We start from the raw sequence: 20,136 nt of genomic DNA on the forward strand, positions 1-20,136 counted from the left end.
CCTTCTAAGCCCTGATAATCTATATATCTTTGTATGCAGTCTTCACCTTTTTTGTCATTCCTACCTTCTGATATTTATTTGCAATTTGTGTCCTGGACTCCTAATACATTATTTAAACAATGAGTATCTCCTAATTTCCACTATCTTCTCTTACAACCTTGAGCCTCTTTTTATCTCAAAAACTAAGCAAATGAGGCTGTTTTATTTTTATATGCTGTTTGCTGAGCCTCAGCTGAGCTTCAGGTTTGAAATACTCAGACTTACTGGAACCACAGATTTGAATGCAAACAGGTTAATCCTTCCAACACACAAAACTGAAGTGCAACCCTGTTGGTCAATGAATAAGTTCTTTCTGAAAAGTACCCCCAAAATGGCAGGTTTTGCATTGGCACCTTAAAACTCATGTTTCCTCAGAGGCCTTCTCAGAGAAGACGAGTAAGTTCTGAAGATAGAGCCCCTCACGAATCATAATCTTCCACTAGCAGTCTCCTTTTTTAATGCAGCTCAGAAGATAAAGTGTGGGTCTGCACAAATATCTGCTGTATCAGTATAGCACAAAGAAAGAAGTAGTTTCTCAAGGGACAAATTAAGCCAGTCAGTATACTGTAAATCCAAACCAACACTCTGAACTCCACCCAAAAATCAATAAGCAATCAACATAGATCACAGGGTACCCAAAATATAATAATCTCAACGTTCCTTCAGTGATCAGCTGGAATCCTTTTCTTTGTACAAACAAAATTATTGCAAATTATAAGAAGCAGAGTTTATATAAATCGCCGTAGAGTGTGTTTGCACCTATGCATAAATATTGCACCTTCTTGTCCACATACCAAGGTAAGAAAGCTGTTCCATCTACTCATAAGACAATAATGGAATAACTGAGAGTCAAATCAGACTATTCACTGGTTAACCAGAAAACAAATGCCTGACAAACACCTGCAATCCAACACAAAGATACATAATAATCTCAGGGTTTTTTTGTTTTGTTTTTTATTTTATTTTATTTTATTTTTATTATTTGGTTTGGACACAGTGACAATATGCCAAATTTGCTACAGTGTAGACCGTTGCTCTATAGGGAAATCCCGAAAGACTAAAGACAAAGCAACCAATTTTTCAGGGAGGCCGGGGAAATTGTAATACAACTTTTCAAATAGGGAAAACAAAGTAACCAAAACCAGATGGCTAGTATTGTCTTTTGTATACAACCTCTTTCCTCATCTGCTATATCCTTGCTTCCAGGGAACTCCTTTACTATGGAATAGCAATAGACTTTTCACTGTACCCTTTGGGTCTTAGGAAAGTTATTTTCATCATCTCCAAAGCCTGGCTGGCTTCTCTCAGCACCATGCCACAAGCTCCTTTTCTTTGATAAGTTCATCCTGCACTTTCTCCATCATGTTGTGTCCAAACATGCTCATAGGTCTGATGAGGAGGAACCACCTTCCCTTTCTCCAAGCCACACATCACCTGGCCATTCTCTTAGGGGAAGATATGTGTAATTGTGAAGATGCCAATAAAGCAAATGCCGTCCAACACAAGCCTCAATTAACTTTCATATATCCATGTGGCAATACCAGCCAGAACCCTGAACAAGGATTTAACCATGGCTTCTGGAGCATGCCTGCTCAACTGAAGGTAGCCTAACCAGGTGTTCATACCAGCACATTCAACAGCTTGCTTTCAAGCTAAGCAAGAAAAACAGAGCAAGATACACTCTTTCAAAAAAGTAGTGCTCATAGGAGAGAAACCTACTGTTTGACATGACTCAGGAGGACTTGTTCTGGGTGAAGAATAAGAGAAGGCTGCTACACACAGCTTAGGTTTATAGGTATTTTAACAGTAACCCATGAATAGCCAAATGGATATGAATAAATGATCTGATTTCATCCATCAGTACAGAAGTCATCTGCTAGCTAAGCAAAGTCAGTCTTCACAGTGTGCCCTGACAGGAAGCTATAATTCTGTACATGTGAGTCTATACAGAGATAAAACTTGTAATTTTTTATCTCACTGTGACCTTGTCAGTAAGCTTCATAAAAAATGAAAGAGCTAACAAAAACCAAAGCTGGCCAATCCACCCACCACCGTCTTTTTAACACAAGCCATATCACTGCTGTTTTAAGCAAAGCTGCTGGCCTGGACTCTAAGTATCTATTTTATTTACATGGGACCTAGGGCCTCCTGTTAGATTTTAACAGAATCATAGAATCATAGACTAGTTAGGGTTGGAAAGGACCTTAAGATCATCAAGTTCCAACCCCCCTGCCATGGGCAGGGACACCTCGCACTAAACCATGTCACCCAAGGCTTCGTCCAACCTGGTCTTGAACACTGCCAGGGATGGAGCATTCACAACCTCTCTCAGCAGCCTATTCCAGTGCCTCACCACCCTAACAGGAAAGAATTTCTTCCTTATGTCCAATGTAAACTTCCCCTGTTTAAGTTTGAACCCGTTACCCCTTGTCCTATCACTACAGTCCCTAATGAAGGGTCCCTCCCCAGCACCCCTATAGGCCCACTTCAGATACTGGAAGGCTGTGAAACCCATGTTTTTAGCCTCCACGTCATGGCCCATATCACTAACCTCTTCACTACTACACAGAGCATGAAAGGGACAAAAATGAAGCAGAAATATTGTAGCATTTCTGCTGGAAAGATACTGCACTCGCTCTACATGCATCCGAAAGCAGTCTGATTTTTCTCACAAGTATCTGTCATTCATGGAGTAAGATCAGGTAGGATTTTCCTCCTAGTTGCAGCCTAAAGCACCTGGGGGATTTCTTAAATCCTGTGGGCAAGAATGCTTCTATGCATCTAATACTGTGGTGATATTAAGAGTTTATACCACATTTCTGCTGCCATCAGTTAGCTTTTGTTTGAAAATCCTCCAGTGAGGGCTCTGCTGCTTTCTAGGCCTCTGAAACTGCTCTGGATGATCCCAATCAATGTGATCTCCAAGGACAAAGTAATGGAGGGGGATATTTTGGAGTCTACTTGAGGACTAAATCCATCAATAGAGTACCCATGGAAGGAGAAATTATATTCCTCAGGGTTCAAATAGGACTCTCATCTGTGTTTTACAATAAGCCATCAAAAGAGGACTTCAATACTGACAATAGAGCCATGACCAAATTTCTGATTACCAGCCAGAAAGGAAAAATACACCAGTGTCCAAACCTAATCTTAACTCAGACAACTCAAAGATTCTTCAGACTCCAAGAAACAGCTAACTCACACCATCGACTGCTGGAAAGCACTGCGCTCTAGTGAAGCAATGAAACAGAAAACTTCTCAACTCATATCCCCTTCCTCCTGTGTCCCCCCTTTCACAGAGATTGAATGAGTCCCTAGCCACCTGTCAAGTCATGCCTCACCTCCTGTACCTTTGGCACCTTACTCTTTTCTTCCTACATGTCACTCACGTACCAGCAGAGCTGGCCACCCAACAAATTCTGCTGTAAGCCACCCATCTGAAAAATATTGCAAAAGATCCCAAATTCTTCCAACCATTTTAAAGAGCCTTTCAATATTTTTCACAGTTGGTGGCATTTTTTTTTTGAGTTATGATTTATTTATTTTTTTTGTCAGTTGCTAATCTGCAAAGAAGGTTAAAAACTCTGTGAATGTATACACTGCTGAAAGCTCTATTGCTGGTGTATGTTTAAGTTATCACAAAGACCCATGAGAGACGAAAGTGTCTCAACTCCTAATTGCAAAAGCAAAAATATTCAGAAGGGGAGCAGCAGAGAAGATCAGAGAATTTGGCAGTGTATGTATTCTGGAAACAAATGATTTTCATTTCTTTCAAGGATGAATAAAAAAGAAGTATTAAAAGGGAGAAAAAATTACTTTTTACAATACCTTTAGAGGTTATACCTCATTCTGATGTTTCAGTAATCAAATGCTTTATCAAGCAAAAAGAGATTTTAATTTGTTATTTTAAAAGCTCCCCAGCTGGAAATAGTCTAATCTTTAAAGGAAGGAATGCCAGATGCACAGGACAAGAACAGTAAAAGCTCTAACCCAGCAGTCTTCCTCTTATCTTCACTGGTAAGAGGAAATGAATGAGTCAGCAGATCAGGGAGTGAGAAATGGAGTGTGTCGCTCTGGTAGCTCTAAAACATACGAACTCAAGAAAGTGTCTGAGTTATCAGACAAACTTAACATTTATAAAGAATTTCATTGGAAGTCAATGGAAGGGTTTCAGGTTTGACAGTGTAATAAGCGAAAGTTTCTTTGGTTTAGTCATTATTTTGGATCATGTTTTGGTAATAATTTCTATCTCCAAATGCAAGTCTCTTTCAAAGTACTTCAGTATATTTACTTGTAGTCATAGATATATGTGTTAATTGAAATATATATATATATATATATTCCACTGGATTAAATATATTGACTAAACTATATCAAGCCTGCTAGGAAAGTTGAATTTTAAAGCCCCTATTTATTTAACTTTGTATGGGTAGAATCTGCATAATAATATGCATAATCTGTATATCAGAGGTACTTAGAATGCACCCAACTAAATGCTCTTGCCATTTTCTCATTTCCTGACAGTAAATAACTTAAGAAACTATTACTAGCTGACCAACTACAAAAATCAAAACATTATAGGGGGCTCTTTCCATTCTTAATTTCATATTTTAAATGGCACTCTCTACAAGAAAAAAAAATACAGAAGATAAAAATTTGAATAGTCCAAATGTAAAAGGTGGCTTCATAAGGCATGCAGAATTTCTAGCTTTCATTGGTAGCCTATGAGAACTTGAAATTAGACATTAATAGTTTTCATTTTGCTGTGGACTGGTTAGAGAAGTGTGGCCCTAATACTTAGAGCACATGAATTGCTTTTTCTGAGGAGCTTTGTCATACTGCACCCATGAGAGGAAACATCCCAGACCCTGTTGTTGCACAAGGCCTCAGAGATGTAGTGTGAAATTCTGCTCTGCAGAGATCTACCAGACAGATACTACCAGCTTTTTCAGGACAGTTTTTTCAAGTGCACATTTGGTTATCTGTTACCTACAAAAATAATAGCATTTACACCTCAACTTGCTTCAACATTTTGTCCAAGTTCTGGTAGTGATCACAGTAGCATGCATTGTAATTGCATTGACATTGTGCTCTCTGACCATGGAGTCTAGTTTCACTGGAATCACACTGAGCAGATACATTTCCTTTTTGTAATGAAAATATATATATGCTCACCACTTCCATGGTGCTCACCAGGAAGTAAGGGTGGCTGACATGAACAGAGAATGCTGCCTCCCCACACTGCCTGCTTCTTTCTTTGCTTCATTTGCTTGACTTTCCCTCTCACTGGCAAAGTCAAACATGGAAAGTGTAGACCCATTAAAAGATTATTCCCAAATTCTTAGACTGAGAGTCATCAATAAGCATGCCTGGAGAATCATTTTAAAATAGCAGCTCCTGGGCATGTCATCGACAGTAGCTAATTCTCATTCAAATGAAACAATGTGAATGAAACTCTCGGCTGCTTTATTAGGAGCAGAATCACTCAGGCATGGAGTACAGCTTTCAGGTCCAAAATGAGCTTTCTCTAACCGAACGGCTTCCTTTAGCAGGGTAAACAGTGACCACCTGCTATTCTTTGAGCTACAACCAAATCTCAACAAACACTTTTTTATTTTAACTGCCTTACAGCCTGAGTTGCATATCCCCATGGATATTAATCAGCAAATTTAAAGCTGTAGTGCTATCAGAATATGCAACGTTTAAAATTTATTTTTGTAAAGTACAGGGTTAAAGCAAATGTTAATCTTTAACAGGATGAAAATATGTCATTTCCTTGTGGGAATTAAAAAGTTGACATAATCTATAACTGACTTATAAAGTAGACAATAATGCAGTCAGCTTTATCCAGGAATAAAATATTTGGCATTTCGGAGGAGTATTTTCTCTGAATTATTCAAAACACAGATAGAACTATGCCTCGGCTATGAAATTATTTCTTGGCATTCGTCAAAGCTCTTTTCCACTAATTAACTAAATATCTTCAATCAGTGATTTCTGTTTATTTATTAAATAGACTACAATACAGTGTAAGCCACATTGCCAAGTTGTCTTTTATTTTAAAGAAATAACGTTTAGAAACCAAATCCAGAATCAGAATACGTGCCTCTGAATTTCAGGGTGCCATTCAGATATTAGTAGAAATTACTTATCTTAGTATTTGCATCTTACTCTTCTGTTACCTGCAGCTGGATTCTTACTCTGGAATTCAAAATATTCTCTTAGATGACCTCTCTATTCATCAAACAAGAAATTTCTTTACAAAACATGAGTTCCCTTATACAATTCTTTTTCATAGTGCTTTTCTACCATTTGATTTTCTTATAGTGAAATAGGCAGAAAAGGTTTAAGAATATATGTATTTCCCGTAAAGAAAGACAGCTTAAATCCTGACATGTGAGGGCAACTTTTTGACTTTTTTTGTATTATACAAATAGAAAACTGGAACAGTAGTGCCAGTTACTTTTCCTCATTTTAATTATGATTGAGGTGGAATTATTCAGGACCTGCTAGCAAGATGAAATGTTTATGGATTTTTGTGGAACATACACTCCTACACAGAAATCACAATGTCCTTTTTAACAGAAAATAGCCACTTTGGGGGTAAAGACAAAGATACTGTTCAACAAGGCACAGCATTTCTACATAGCAGAATAAGAAATCTGAGGTGCTCAACTCTCTCTCCTATGAACAAAACCCTTCTTTTTTGCCTTTTTTGTGCTGCTTTTTTGCCTTCATCCAAAAAAGTTTCAGGTCCAGATGTGCACAGCTCACTACTGCTGTGGAACTTCTGGTGGGACTTCAGCTGCAGACTGTGATTTTTTTTTTCTCAGAGTAGTAACATTAACCATATTTTCTCTGACTCTGTTTTGTATATATGGTTGAGAAAGTAAATGTGTCAGGGAGTTGTACCCCTCCCAAACAAAGGACACAAGCTGCACAGTCTCCCTGGGGCAGGCAGAAAAGAAGCTGTCAACTGAAGCCCATCTCACCAGCCCAGTTCGCAAGAAGGACAGCTTCTCTAGGGATGGAAATGGACAAGGCTGGGCAGTACATAGTCCCATGGGAGCTCCCCAGGGCAGAAGGCCAGGCAGGGCACGTTTGTAGCAAGGCTGGAGACAGCATCCCATCTGGGGCAGAGCCTGATGGCCCTGGGATGGGCTGAAGTAAGGCCAGGGGAGAAGACGCTAAGGTCTGTGTGCGCCCTTAGGGCCCTGATGGAATATCACTTACTACAGAAAAAAAGGGGATTTAAAATTATAATTGTATTGTCAGTTGTCTTTAGAACAAATATATTTCTAGGTGGAGTACCAGCAGAAAGGATACGTAGAGGTGAAAATCTTGACTGCCCAAGGGCCAGAGCTTTGCTTTGTGTCAGCTATCAGGCAGCGAGGAGGGTTTACAGGCATTCCACTCCAGATATGGGAGTCACAGACTAGACACTCTCATATGCTGTCTTCAACCAGAATTTGGAGAAACACTGTGGAACACAGATAAAAAACCTTGTGCACGTTAGAAAGTAAACACCTTCAAGCCAAAGAATGACTGAGTTAGGCAGAAATTTTCCAAAAGCAAGGGCATACCTAAGTTCAATACAAACATTTCCATCATTATGTGGAAACTACTGATTAACTACTGATCAGGAGCTGTTCCACTCCACCTTCTTTCTTTAAATAAGCAGTATACTTTTCCAGCTATTGGGTAGGTTACCTTGAAGTGTTGTTGGTACCTTTACTCATTTTTAAAAAGTTATGTAAATTGGTCAACTTACGAGAGAAACTTTTTTCCATAAAACTTGTTTTGCTCAGTCTCCTTTTACCTTTTTCAACACTGTTGAGTTTTAGGTTGATGCATTCAGAGAACTACCTCCAATTATTATATCTCATAAAAATATCACTGTGTACCTGGAGCAAAACTTCCTTTTCTTTTGCATACTTTCCTTTCACTGTAATTGAGTTTTATATTGACATAATAAGTTTTTCTCTAGTTTTTCATGACTGTGAGATCCTTTTGTAGCTTTCAGAGTCAACTTCAAAACAGACTATGCTAAGAATGTCTGTATGTCGTAGAGACTTAACAATGACTGACAACACATTCATCCTCATTTTCAGATGCAGACTATGCTGAACTTACATATGTCCCAGTACTGATCATAAGAAGATTTTGCAAATGTTTGGGTACCTAACCCTCCACCATTTCTTCTTTGTATAAACATGTTATTCATTTCTAACCTTCTTTGATCACCCATTAATCCATAAGAAAAATTCCTCTGTTACCTCACGAGTGCTTAATTTCTTTAAAGGAGATTTTGTCAAATGCTTTTTGAAAATCCGCACACATTGTATCCTTTGGATCAGCCATATCCACGTGTTCATTTGTTCTTTTCTCAACTATAATAAAACTATGGCTTTCATCAAAAGCCTGTTCCCAAATATGTCATATTCCTCACTGCTTTGCTAAATTTATTCATTATTAAGGTTTTATTTAATTTTTAGCTTTTTGTGGAAATCAGATTTACTGATTCATATTTCCCAGAATCATAAGTGGAGTTTTCCTTCAAAGTTTTGATGCCATGTTTCCCATCTGCATTCCTCTGCAATAAGACAGACGTAAACAGTAATCACAAGTGTCAATTAGCAGTTCAACAATTTTATGTCTACGTTTTTTAGAATTCTAAAGGCAATGCTGTTAAGTTCTAGTGATTTGTTAATCTTAAACATATTAACTTATTTTAAAACTTTTTCACTGATGCATCAGTCTAAAACATTTCCTTGGGCGCATTCCATTTAAACAATGACTGTGATATGGGAACGATTCAGTCAGCCTTTCTGAAAGTGCTCCGTATCACACAAACATTCCTATTATTTCTTAACCATATCTTGGAGCTAGACTAGCTTTGTTTTGTGATAGGTTTGAATAAGAAGCAGCATCTCTGTCACTAAAGATTAGTTTCTCCAAATTTTTTAGCACCTTTTTTTCTGATTTTGATTTTAAATTGTCAAGGATTATGGTCCTTTCTAGCAATAATTTACAGGTTTTGTTTTTGATACATTCCAGAATTTAGTCATATACTTGTGCTTTCCTTTACTCTAGCTTTCCCCTTTATTTTTAAATTATTTCTTTTTAAAACATTTCCTTTAGTTACCTTTTTAAAAACTTCCAGATTACTCAGAAATTTAGGAGAGAGGAGAACTCTTGCTCTCTCACATGTGAAGATTGAATATATATAATTTCTCCAAGAAAAAGGAGATCCTTTAGCATTTTTCTCTGAGCAGAGAACACACAAACGACAAGTTTATTCTTTATGTCTTCAAGTATGAATGGAGCACCTTTAAACAAGGCTTTAATACATTTATGGAAATTAACTATGGAAATGGACCCCCATGGCAGGGGGGTTGGAATTAGATGATCTCTGAAGCCCCTTCCAACCCAAACCATTCTATGGTTCTAATTAACAGTAGGTGGCCTTAAAATCTCACTAACAAAACTCAAATCTCTAAGCTAGAACTTAAGGGTCAAGCCACTTCTAATATCACATGATTGTTAGCTCTAAGAGAGTAGGACCTTACTCTTTCCTGATTTTCCCATTCATGTAAGCCTACTTAAATAATCAGGGTTTTATATCTTTCTGTATAATTTATATCCTGATAGCTCACATGTGATAAAATTGCAGAATTAATATAACTAACGGATATAATGGATTCTCTGTTTAATAGATACCCTATATCTCTGGCAATATTTACCAGGCAGCAAATAATAAATGTTTTTTTAATTAGCACCTACTAAGAGAGAATTTGTTTTCATTTCAGATTATTATGGCTATTATTCAGATCATTTTTAAGGGTAAAAACTTCAAAAGGTTGAGCAATCTTATTTTGCAGGAACCATATGATTACCTGAGAGTGTTCCATTTTTTTGTCTGGTTGTTCTACTACTTACTTCCTTCTGTCATACATCTCTCTCAAGAGAGGTTGCCCTTGTCTCACAGAGATTCTCTACTCCACCTTTAAGCACTAATCTATGTCCTTTTGTCACATCTTTGCCTTTGACATTGCAAATAGCTACGTCTATTAGTGGAATTCTAAATTCAATAAGCATTTTGGCTGACTTACGTAAGTTCTTCCAGGCCTGTCCTACCTTTATTTGAGGCTTTTAACCTGAACTGTACACTCCTTCCAACAAACCCCATTGAGCTTCTTATTTTTGTCCCACCAAACTCTCTGTGTGAGAGTAACAGATGTTGCAAAGTCTGCATAATAACACCAAACCTGTATTTTTTGCCCTAGATCTCTTAGTGCATGTGACATTGGACAGCAGCAGCCAGCCTTGAGCTGACTGCCTTTTTGGCTAAGGCCCTTCAACAGAGGGGTCAAATATCAAGAGAAATATATTGAGTGGTGTGCAAGTCAATTGTGGGAGGTGAAATAAAAAAGTATTCTTATGAGGGCAATTACAGAAGCTGGAGGTTAAAATTTCTACTTCAATTTATGCTTGTGGGTTTTCCAGACTGATTTGTCCCTCCCTAATTAATACTAAGAAATAGTCATGAGCAACATTAGGGTGCCACCACTTAAGATAATACTAGTATCCCCCCAATATACATCTATAAAAATTCACTCTCTGGCCAGAGGTGCTTAGCCTTTTGTGCTGCAAAATACAACATTTGCAACTCTGACAGACTGAGGGTTGAGTTTAATTTGCATACACATTTAAATACATTTACATAAATTTGTCCTGAAAAGAAACAGTAAACCCCGATACTTGTCATTAAGATTTAACTGAAAATAGTAGGTGAAGGTTGTATTTAATGACAAAGAAGACAAGACAGAGAGAAAGTTATGCTATCGATAAACCTTATGCAGTGTTCTTCCATTAAATATTTTATTTACTATTTAATTCTGGCTAATCTGAGGCTGATTCCATAAGGAATGTTCATTATTCCACTACATATCAAATCATTCATAGCTTAAAATGGACTAAAATGTGTCTAGTATGTTACTAGAGGTTCATAGATCTTTCAATACTATTCAGTAATTCTATGCTAAGTTTTCTTTCTTTTCCTACCAAGAAAATGCAAAACACAAAGAAAGAAAAAAATAAATAAACAAAAAAGAAGGCATAAAAAAATATTCTTTTTAATTTTGTTATAAATCTTTCCTTTTTTCTCTCACTGTCTTCCTTCTATTTAATTCTTACTTCTTTATTTGAAACATCACTTACATAGCTTTTGAATTTCAACATGAGAACATGTTGACATTCCTGGATAACTACAAGAGTAGTAAGAGTTTCAAAGAGCATCTCAGAAAAGCAAAGCGCATTATAACAACCTGTAATGAGAGCTGGCAGGACCATGCCCTAAGAGCTGAACATAGCTTTCTTCCTCCTACAACAAAAGGCCAGTTTCATAGAATCATAGAATCATAGCATGGTTTGTGTTGGAAAGGACCTTAAAATCATCTAGTTCCAAGCCCACTGCCATGAGCAGGCATGTTTCACACTAGACCAGGTCGTTCAAGGTCCTATCCAACCTGGCCTTGAACACTGGCAGGGATGGAGCATTTATCACTTCTTCAGTGTTCTAGTGCTTCACCACCTTCATAGTCAAGAGCATTTTCTTTATATCTAACCTGAACTTCCCTGTTTAAGTTTGAACCCATTAACCCTTGTCCTATTACTACAGTCCCTGATGAGGAGCCCCTTTCCACCATTCAAAGATGTTTCTGGAAAGACGCCCACAAAACAGATTCATTCTGGAGCTTAGTCTGCAACCAATAGGTCCAAAGGAATGTGTACTGATGGCTTATGACCTTTGTGATAGAAATGTAATACAGATGGATAATGTAATACAATGCTGTCATAACCCATTGCTTTACGCGTTTGAGGATCCCTTAACAGAGGTGGAAGTATTGTCATCCTAAGGAAATCCTGGAGTAGCTTTGAAGACTGTTGGCTATGCTTCATGGTCAGTGATTGGTACTTGCTATAATATATATACCTCTGTCAGATAAATCCATTTCTGCAAGATTTTAGCTGTGTTGCTCAGATTGTTACCCAAAAATAGGGATGCAATCTGTTTTTCCAGTGGAATCATTTTTCTGATCCCTTTCCACGTATTTTCTCATGGGAAAATACAGTAAAAAAATGCACTGTCTTCAAGCTTCATGCTCTTAATACCCCTTTCCTTTGTTTTACATCCCATTTTAAGATACAGATGTATATTTGCTTCAATGTAGGTAAAATATCTGGAGAGTGTGAGCACAATATACCTGTACAGTGCTGCTAAGATGCTCATAGTAACAGTACTGTTTTCTCTGTTTCAGATAGCCTATGAATTTAGTCATGGCCTTTATTGTCTTGAGCTGATAAATGGCACCTTCCACAAGTATTGCTTTCATTACATCAAGAATCCAAAGCTTAACCCATAACATTGACACTGTCGTGCAGAGGAGAGCTATTTCACTTTTAGCAAGCAACAAAGTTACTGATTGTGTTGGTGGGAGTAATTAAATTTTTGTTATATTTATGCTTCAACCTAGGTATCATGATCTGGAGATAATTGCTGAAGCTAGTCAGTTTTATTTAATGTTCTTTAAACACAGTCAAGGGCATCCAAAGCTTGAAACTGGCATTTATTTTGTTTTGTGTATGTAGAAAACTAAGTAACGTAAACTCTTTTCCTCTGTCAGTATAGAACTAGAGTAATGCCACTGAAACCAGCAAAGTGAGTCAAATTAGTATAAGCACAGTAAGTGTATGTTTGGACCTCATAATTTCTTTATGTCTATTCCCAATGTCATGCTATGAATTTGAAAAAGATAGATGGGTCTCAGTTTTCCTTAGCGGTAGCTGACAGTATCTTCAACAAACACATGCATCTCCATGAACATGTTCATACTTCAGGTAAGAAGATGCTCATATTAGCACTGGATCTCTAAACTGCCACAGTGTGCAGCTAAGTTATCTTTCTAATGTATTTCACTGTTTCAACAATCACAAAGGTTTTGCAAAGAAAATGTTACCATTCATCAAAAATGTTAGTATTTTTGAGGGTTTTTTATCTACCTTTTGGCAAATACAGGAGCTGATCAAACCCACATATATCCTTTCTTTCCAGATGGAAATTTTGTGCAAGTGGAATTTGACAACAGTGTACAAAATCAGATTAGAAACAAGATTTCCCAATGTCCAGCAACAGGGTCAGAGCAGGAACAGAGCAGTATGGAAATCCTGGCTGCGTCCACAGCATGTATGGAGATCAAGAGGGTAGCACATGCATAACAAGAATGGCCCATCCAGACAACACTGCACTTCTTGCAAATGTACAGACAAGTTGCAGGAACACATGGATATAAATCACATAGATCAGATGCTTGCCAGGACCTGCTGGGCTTGTGTACTTCATCCTGCCTGAGAAAACCTGGAAAAGGATATCATCCAGTTCTTATCTGCATTCCCCTCACCAAGGAGGCAAAGAAACAGATTCTCACTAGGAAGTGATCCTCTCTTTCTCTCTAATACAAAGCACAGGCAGTTCCCACTGGGGATACTACCTTTTGCATCTGAATTCTTAGAGACTGGAGCATAGGCTGTGGGAGGCTCTGTTCAATGCCTTTCTCAGATGGAGACTTCTATTTCTCACCTCCCAGAAGGGTGTCCTAACCATAGAACTAGAAATAAGGAGCCTCTGAGCTCCTTAGTGCAACAGCCATGTTGTAGCTGTATTAAAGCAAGCCCACATCTGTCTCCATGAACAGCAACCAGTGATCAGACTGTTCAGCACAGTTTGACAAGGTGCCCAGATTTTAAGATTTAGATTTACAAATGCTGTCTCAGGATTTCCATGCTTCCCAAGGGCTCAGGAGACTCAGTCCCCTGGGTCCCTGGATATCAGTAGGCATCTAGTTCCCTGCTCCAGCTTATGTGGCTGCTTGTGTTCATGTGTCAGTCTTGTACGTCTGCACAACTTACCCTGTTCTGGAGAGTGAGATGGGGTCTGGTATTGAATATGCATCAGGGACACAAGGATCTGAGCCCATGGCAACCTTCACAGGAGTCCTGTGGAGCAGACAGAGGCTGTCAGGCTGACACAGCCGAGTGCCTTGCATATTATAATCTGTTTCTCCCAGGCTCCAGCTGCCTCTGTTACTGATGGTGTTTGTCACTGGGGTTTAGATTTGTGACTAACTCCCCTACCCCACCTGTGTTTTCCAATGTGTATTTATGTAGTCAGTTTAGTAAAACTATTAAATACCATCATTGCACCACACACTTTCACTATTCTTTAGTGTCTGTAACAGTTTAACTAGGGTCAATAACATTGTTTTAAATGACTTGAAGAAAGTATGGTAAGCACTTAAACAATAGACTCTATCAGTTCCAGAGAAGCTGTTTTATTCTAAGTCAATTATCAATAGTTTCAGAAGTCCCTAAATAAGTAGTTGTCTGACATATCATAATGGCTCCTTCTGTTACTTTATGCCAACTCACATACTGCTGCAGAATAATTTGTCTTATTCTTTTGTTTAGGATTTGAAAAACAATCAGGTTGAAAGGAAACAGAAGAAAAAATATAAGAATAATGGAATAAGAAAACAAAAGCAATTTGCGAAAAAATAAACTTCCTACTCTAAATATTGCTGGGGTCTTTTAGCAGCATATTTTGCCATATGAGCAACAGATTTAACAAAGCTCTCAGTTCTCTGGCAACCACGTTAGCATGACACAGTTACACTGGCTGAAATCATCTGCCCCTTATCCCCATCAGACTGGTGTTCACTGCCAGCCACTTTCACAACTGATGCTGAGCCTTGGCAATACCACCTGGTTGCCTGTGCTGTAGGGGAAAAACCTCACTTCTTGGATCTCTTTTATGCAGAACGCATTGAGGCTGGAGGTAACACTGCCAAAACAAAAAAAAAAAATGGGTTCCCTTTAGGTGTGCTGTATTCTTTCACTTTCCATAATTGTTTTAGGGACCAAGTTTTGCTCAGTGTTCACAGAGGCCAAATTTCAGATCACATGTGCAAATGGCTGTGGTGATTGATTCTCCACAGCTCGTAGACTGCCCAGTCAAGGAAGAAAGCTATACTACAAGATCAGTTGTGACTATCTAAACCAGGCAGCACATGTATTAACAAAACCCTGTATGGTAACTTTCCAGGTGTTCCTTGGATAACATCTGCAGTGCTACAGGATCCCCATGGATGTTATGGGCTATGGACAGGAAGACAGTTTCTGAGAAAACAGTGACCAGAGTTGTCAGCACCTTCAGGGATCAGGCCAAGACAGGTAAACACTGAGCAGTGCTGAGGCTCAGCCATGTGATCTTAGCAGCCTCTGACAGCAATAAAGCGAATAAACTAGTCTCTGAAGTGTTTTAATGTGCTGTCCCAGATACAAGAAATTTCACCGACAACCCATGGAGATACTGATTACATGCAGAGCCACAGCCAAATTTTAAGCTGGGAAGAAGTCACTGATTCCCACCTGTAGCAGGAAGAGATAGAAGAGTGGAGCATTTTCCCTTCCACTGAACATTGAAAGTACTTGGGACTAATGTGTAAAAGAAACTCAGTCATTTAATGACCTGAGGCACATAGTCCTTTGAGGCTTCTTATCCAAATAATCTGCCCTTTCCAGTCAGTGTTATTTCAGTCCTGCGTGTATCCAGCTTGAGCCACTACATCTCCAGTCAGTATCTGAAGACAGTGTGAAAATATTGTTGTAGGACTAATGCACAATAAGATATCCATTTGGGTGAGGATCACCAGGCTTCCAAATACTGTTTGTATGGACTTCTACTGTCTGTCTGCCTTTTCCATCTATACACTTAGAAGAAGTATAGTCACTACTATAAAGGAAATTATAAAATAAACTGAGTTGGACCCATGCAGACATCTTTCCAAGCAGAAATTCATTTCCAGTGAAACAATAAAAGAAAAAAGCAGTGCAAAATATAACCACAAATTTCAAATAATACTCTAAGGTAGCTTTACCTGTGCTTTTTGCCGAAAGAGAATATCAGCCAAAATTTTGGCCTAGTGTTTTTGTTTTTTTTACACTTCATATGCAGTTCACTATTTGCCTTCATGCCATTTTCAGAAGAGCCTTCCCCTCCTTCTGCATGATTTATATGTCCCCTGCTTGGTGGTTTTCCATACACAAATCCAATATTTCTAGCAACTCCTGGATAAGTTCGTGGAGAAATCCTTGAAAAACCATACACTTATGTGATTTTTTCCTTTGTCCTCAGAACTTGTCCCTCTTTCTGTGTGTATTGTGATAAGAGAAAACTGGAGGAAATAATTTGTCTCCTTCATTAGAATTCAAAAACAAAGTTTCTTTAACGATTTGCTCATTATTTTTATAATTAGCCATAAAGTAGTGCATTCTTTATCCATCATTTAATAGATCACTATGTTTATGTCCCTGTACTTTTTTTTCCCCCCTGCAAACTGCAGATAAGGAGTTATTCTTATGTGGCATAAAGCGTTGTTTTTTTTTAAAATTAGTCATGGTGAGTAATAGTTGGAATCTTTCAAACTTCTAGCTATTCAGCTACATGATTGAGATGCAGAATCAAAAAGTCCTAAGAAATATCAAAAACATTTTGTCAGATTGAGAAAACCAAAGGAGTATGAGGTTGTATTATCTCAGGCACAGTAAGATGAGAAACAGTGGCATCCTCCAAATGGGAGGCTTTAAAAGCTTTACCCAAAACTACTAAATCAACGTTGCTTTTTCTTAAGGCAAAATTGTCTGAAATAGTTAATGCCTAAGGTTACCTTTCAGGGCAGAAAAGAGAGTGGCTGTTGTTTTAAATACATTTGACCACAGGCCACTGAAGCAGATGATAATGGTTTTTTTTTAGCATGAACATGCTTTCTATGCATAATAAGTAATGACCAAAAAATTAGTTAAAAAGGAGTAGTTCAGTGATAGGAGACTATTTGCGGTATTTCTTACTGTAATGGGAAATGGACTTTTATTACTTCTCTGAATTTGTATTAATGAAGACTATTTTTATCTATTTGGGTGTTGCAGTCCAAGCAACCTCTGTGTGAAAAGCTGTGCTAATGTTCTCCACATAGACCTCAAAACATCACTCTTTGGAAGAGTAAGTTGAATACACTTTGCTGATATCTGAGACACCTCTCTTTTCTTATTTATTTTGAGTGGACTTGCCAGCCACAGCCAGTATGTAGTCTATGACAACTACTGTTCATTAGAAACTAAACAGACTAACACCTTAGATGCCCTTGTAACTTTTTGACAAGACTGAAAAAGTAGCTTTTAATCTAATAGAAAAAATGCTTCCTGGGAGCACAATTGAATGAATGGCAGGAAAACAGAACACTTTGTACGCTTCCTGAAAGCTTTTTCTTACAAATTTTGGCATGCCTTTCATGGAAAGGTACTGAAATCCTTAGTTATGTCTTATGAAACTAGTCTTGTGTCAGAGGAAACAACAACAGCAACAACAAAAAAAAAAGAGAAAAACCATAGATTTGTGTTTTCTGTGCCTCACAGCAGGCCCCCAGGTTATAATCCAAGCCCCTCCCTGAATTTCTCTGGAACCTCTTTGTACCTCCCTTAGCAGCTTCTCTCTTCATTAGAAGAGAGCCTTTCTCAATCCACCTCACTTTTAGCCTTCCACTCACTGCCTCTCCTATTGGTTCCTTGGAAATATCACTCTCTAAATCTGCTTTCAGGATTTTACCTCTCCATCACATTCTGCTCCCCATGCACTCTTTACCTTTTTTTCAAGGCATTTGTATGACTTGTTTTCCAGGACTCTCACCCATTCAAATCTTACCTACTATTTGCATGCACCTTTCTTCTTAGGCCTACAGACATCTTCCAGGTCCTCATTATCTCCACTATTTTAAGAGCATGAATGCTCTTCTCTCTGTATCATTTACCTCTTGTGATTGTCCCTTCCTCCTCGCTCTCTTCTGCATACATTCACTGGGCAGCTACAGAACAGATGAAATGGCTATTCACTTCCCTGTCTAAGGACAGAATTTATTAGATGTTGAACCTCAGGAGGTTTGATTCTCTCAAGACAGTTCAAGATGCAGGGCTAGATTCTCAAGAAATGGGTTTTATGGGCCAGACTACACAAGAGCAGTGTTCAGGCAGGCAGCGTGGGAGGAACACAGAAGCAGCGTCTCTCACCTCCTGCAGCTGGGAGCTTGCAGTGTTAAGCAGAGAGATTGCACTCTCTTGCTTCCATCTCAGCTAGCCCAGGAGCAGGGCAGGTACACGTTTCTCTGCTTTAACTGTTAAAACTGCTTATGAAACTGCATGGTACCCCTCCAGAAAGTGTTACACCAAATTCCTCAGCCTTTCTTTCTAGGACAGTGTGACCTTCTGCATTTCCCTGGCAGGCAATGCTGTAAATACCTCTGACTAACCAAGTCAAAGCATGATTTTTTTGTATGAAAACCAATGTTTTAGAGTTCCTGTGGCTAAAAGTCTGTTATCTGAAGTCTGTTATCTGTACAGGCACATCACCTGCTAGTAAATACACTAGGCAGGATAGAGAAAAACAAGATCCTAAACTAATGTTCAAATTTAGATTAGTATTTCCCCAAGCACTATTTCCATCAGTGCTAATATAGGAATGCATAGATCATAAATTGTCCTTTCAAGCTGTGACAACTCTAAATTTAGTGCCAGTGTTAATTATGCAAGTGAAAATTAGGCAGTGCAACAGATTTGGGTCGCAGGCAGTGGAAAGGGAGAGCTGGGTCATCAGTTTGAGGACTTGGGGTGGTAATAATTTAGTGCACAAACAATCAAGATGATAAACCTGAATATTTCAGTATTTTTAATAATTTGTAGCACTTAAGGACAGCAGCTTATTTTTTAATTATTTAGATTCCACATGAGTAGAGAATAATCTTGATTTACCCTTCTCCAAGCCTTTTTTTGTGTTGACAGAAAGAGTTCATTTGTTACTCTGACATACGCGTTAATTGCTATGCCCATATGTACATACTGCTCATTTTATTGACTACTGTATGAGAAAGATTTCAGAGGGGTTAATAAATGTCAAAAATCTAACAGAAACATTTTCTTCTCTTTTTTTTTTCATATAATAGAGGAGTCTGTTTAATAAACCCAAAATCAGCATGAGGTCACAATGTGTTTGGCTTTAAAACTTAAGTTAGGGTAAGTAATTACAAAGGGTCCACTGTGTTCCTTATTTAGTTGCATATAGCACAGAACTGAATGGGATGATTAATAATCATACTGTACATTAAAAGAATGTAATTTATAATAGTTTGTGTAAATACAGCAGCAGTATTAGCTGTTCATTTACCATTGCAATGTTAGCACGTATGGGAATTCTAACATTTTTAGAAAGCAGCAAAGCCAAAATCCTTACAGGAGTTCTGTGCTTAAATACCTTTGAGAATGTGGGCCCAAGGTATTAAAATAGCTTAACATAATTAAATGTTTAGTCAAAATTAGACAGAATATTGGCATGTGTAGCAATGTTTGGTAAGAAGTCTGTGTTATACTGAGCTGTGTTGGCAGTGGAAGACAGGAGAGAATTAAAAGCTTTTAGAACACCACTGAACTGAAAAAGGTAAAATAAATAAAAATTAATCATCAACATAACATAAATTACATTTTAAAAATGAAAATAACTCCAAATTCAGCATGGGATGTTCTTTTGATAATTAATTAATGCAAAAATTTAAGTATAAATTATGAATGTTTTGGAATCAGCATGATCTATGAGAAGACTGGAAAAAAATGAATTTGCTCCAGCTCTGTCCATAGCCCATGGTGCACTCTCATGACAGCAGTGAATTGGCGCTTACCTGAAGTCCTTGATCAGCAATGAAATCAACAGTAATGTTGCTTTATCATCTTTCTAACAGTAAGCTAGGTCACAAACTTAGAGCACACCAGATACATTTCTCTCACCCTCTGCATGGGTGCTCCTATTACACACAGGTTCACTGGGGTAGAAAGATTTTGGTTCCTAAGTATCTTAGTGAATCCAGCTATTAGTAAGCACTACATGCAAGGTAGATACTGTCTTTTGAGAGAGAAGTAAAACTTGCTTCCCACTGTCCTTAT

This window comes from Neopsephotus bourkii, unplaced genomic scaffold (genome assembly GCF_033783945.1).
Source record: "Neopsephotus bourkii isolate Nb327-2 ecotype Australia unplaced genomic scaffold, CSIRO-AGI_Nbou_v1 NB_53, whole genome shotgun sequence".
NCBI lineage: Eukaryota > Metazoa > Chordata > Aves > Psittaciformes > Psittacidae > Neopsephotus > Neopsephotus bourkii.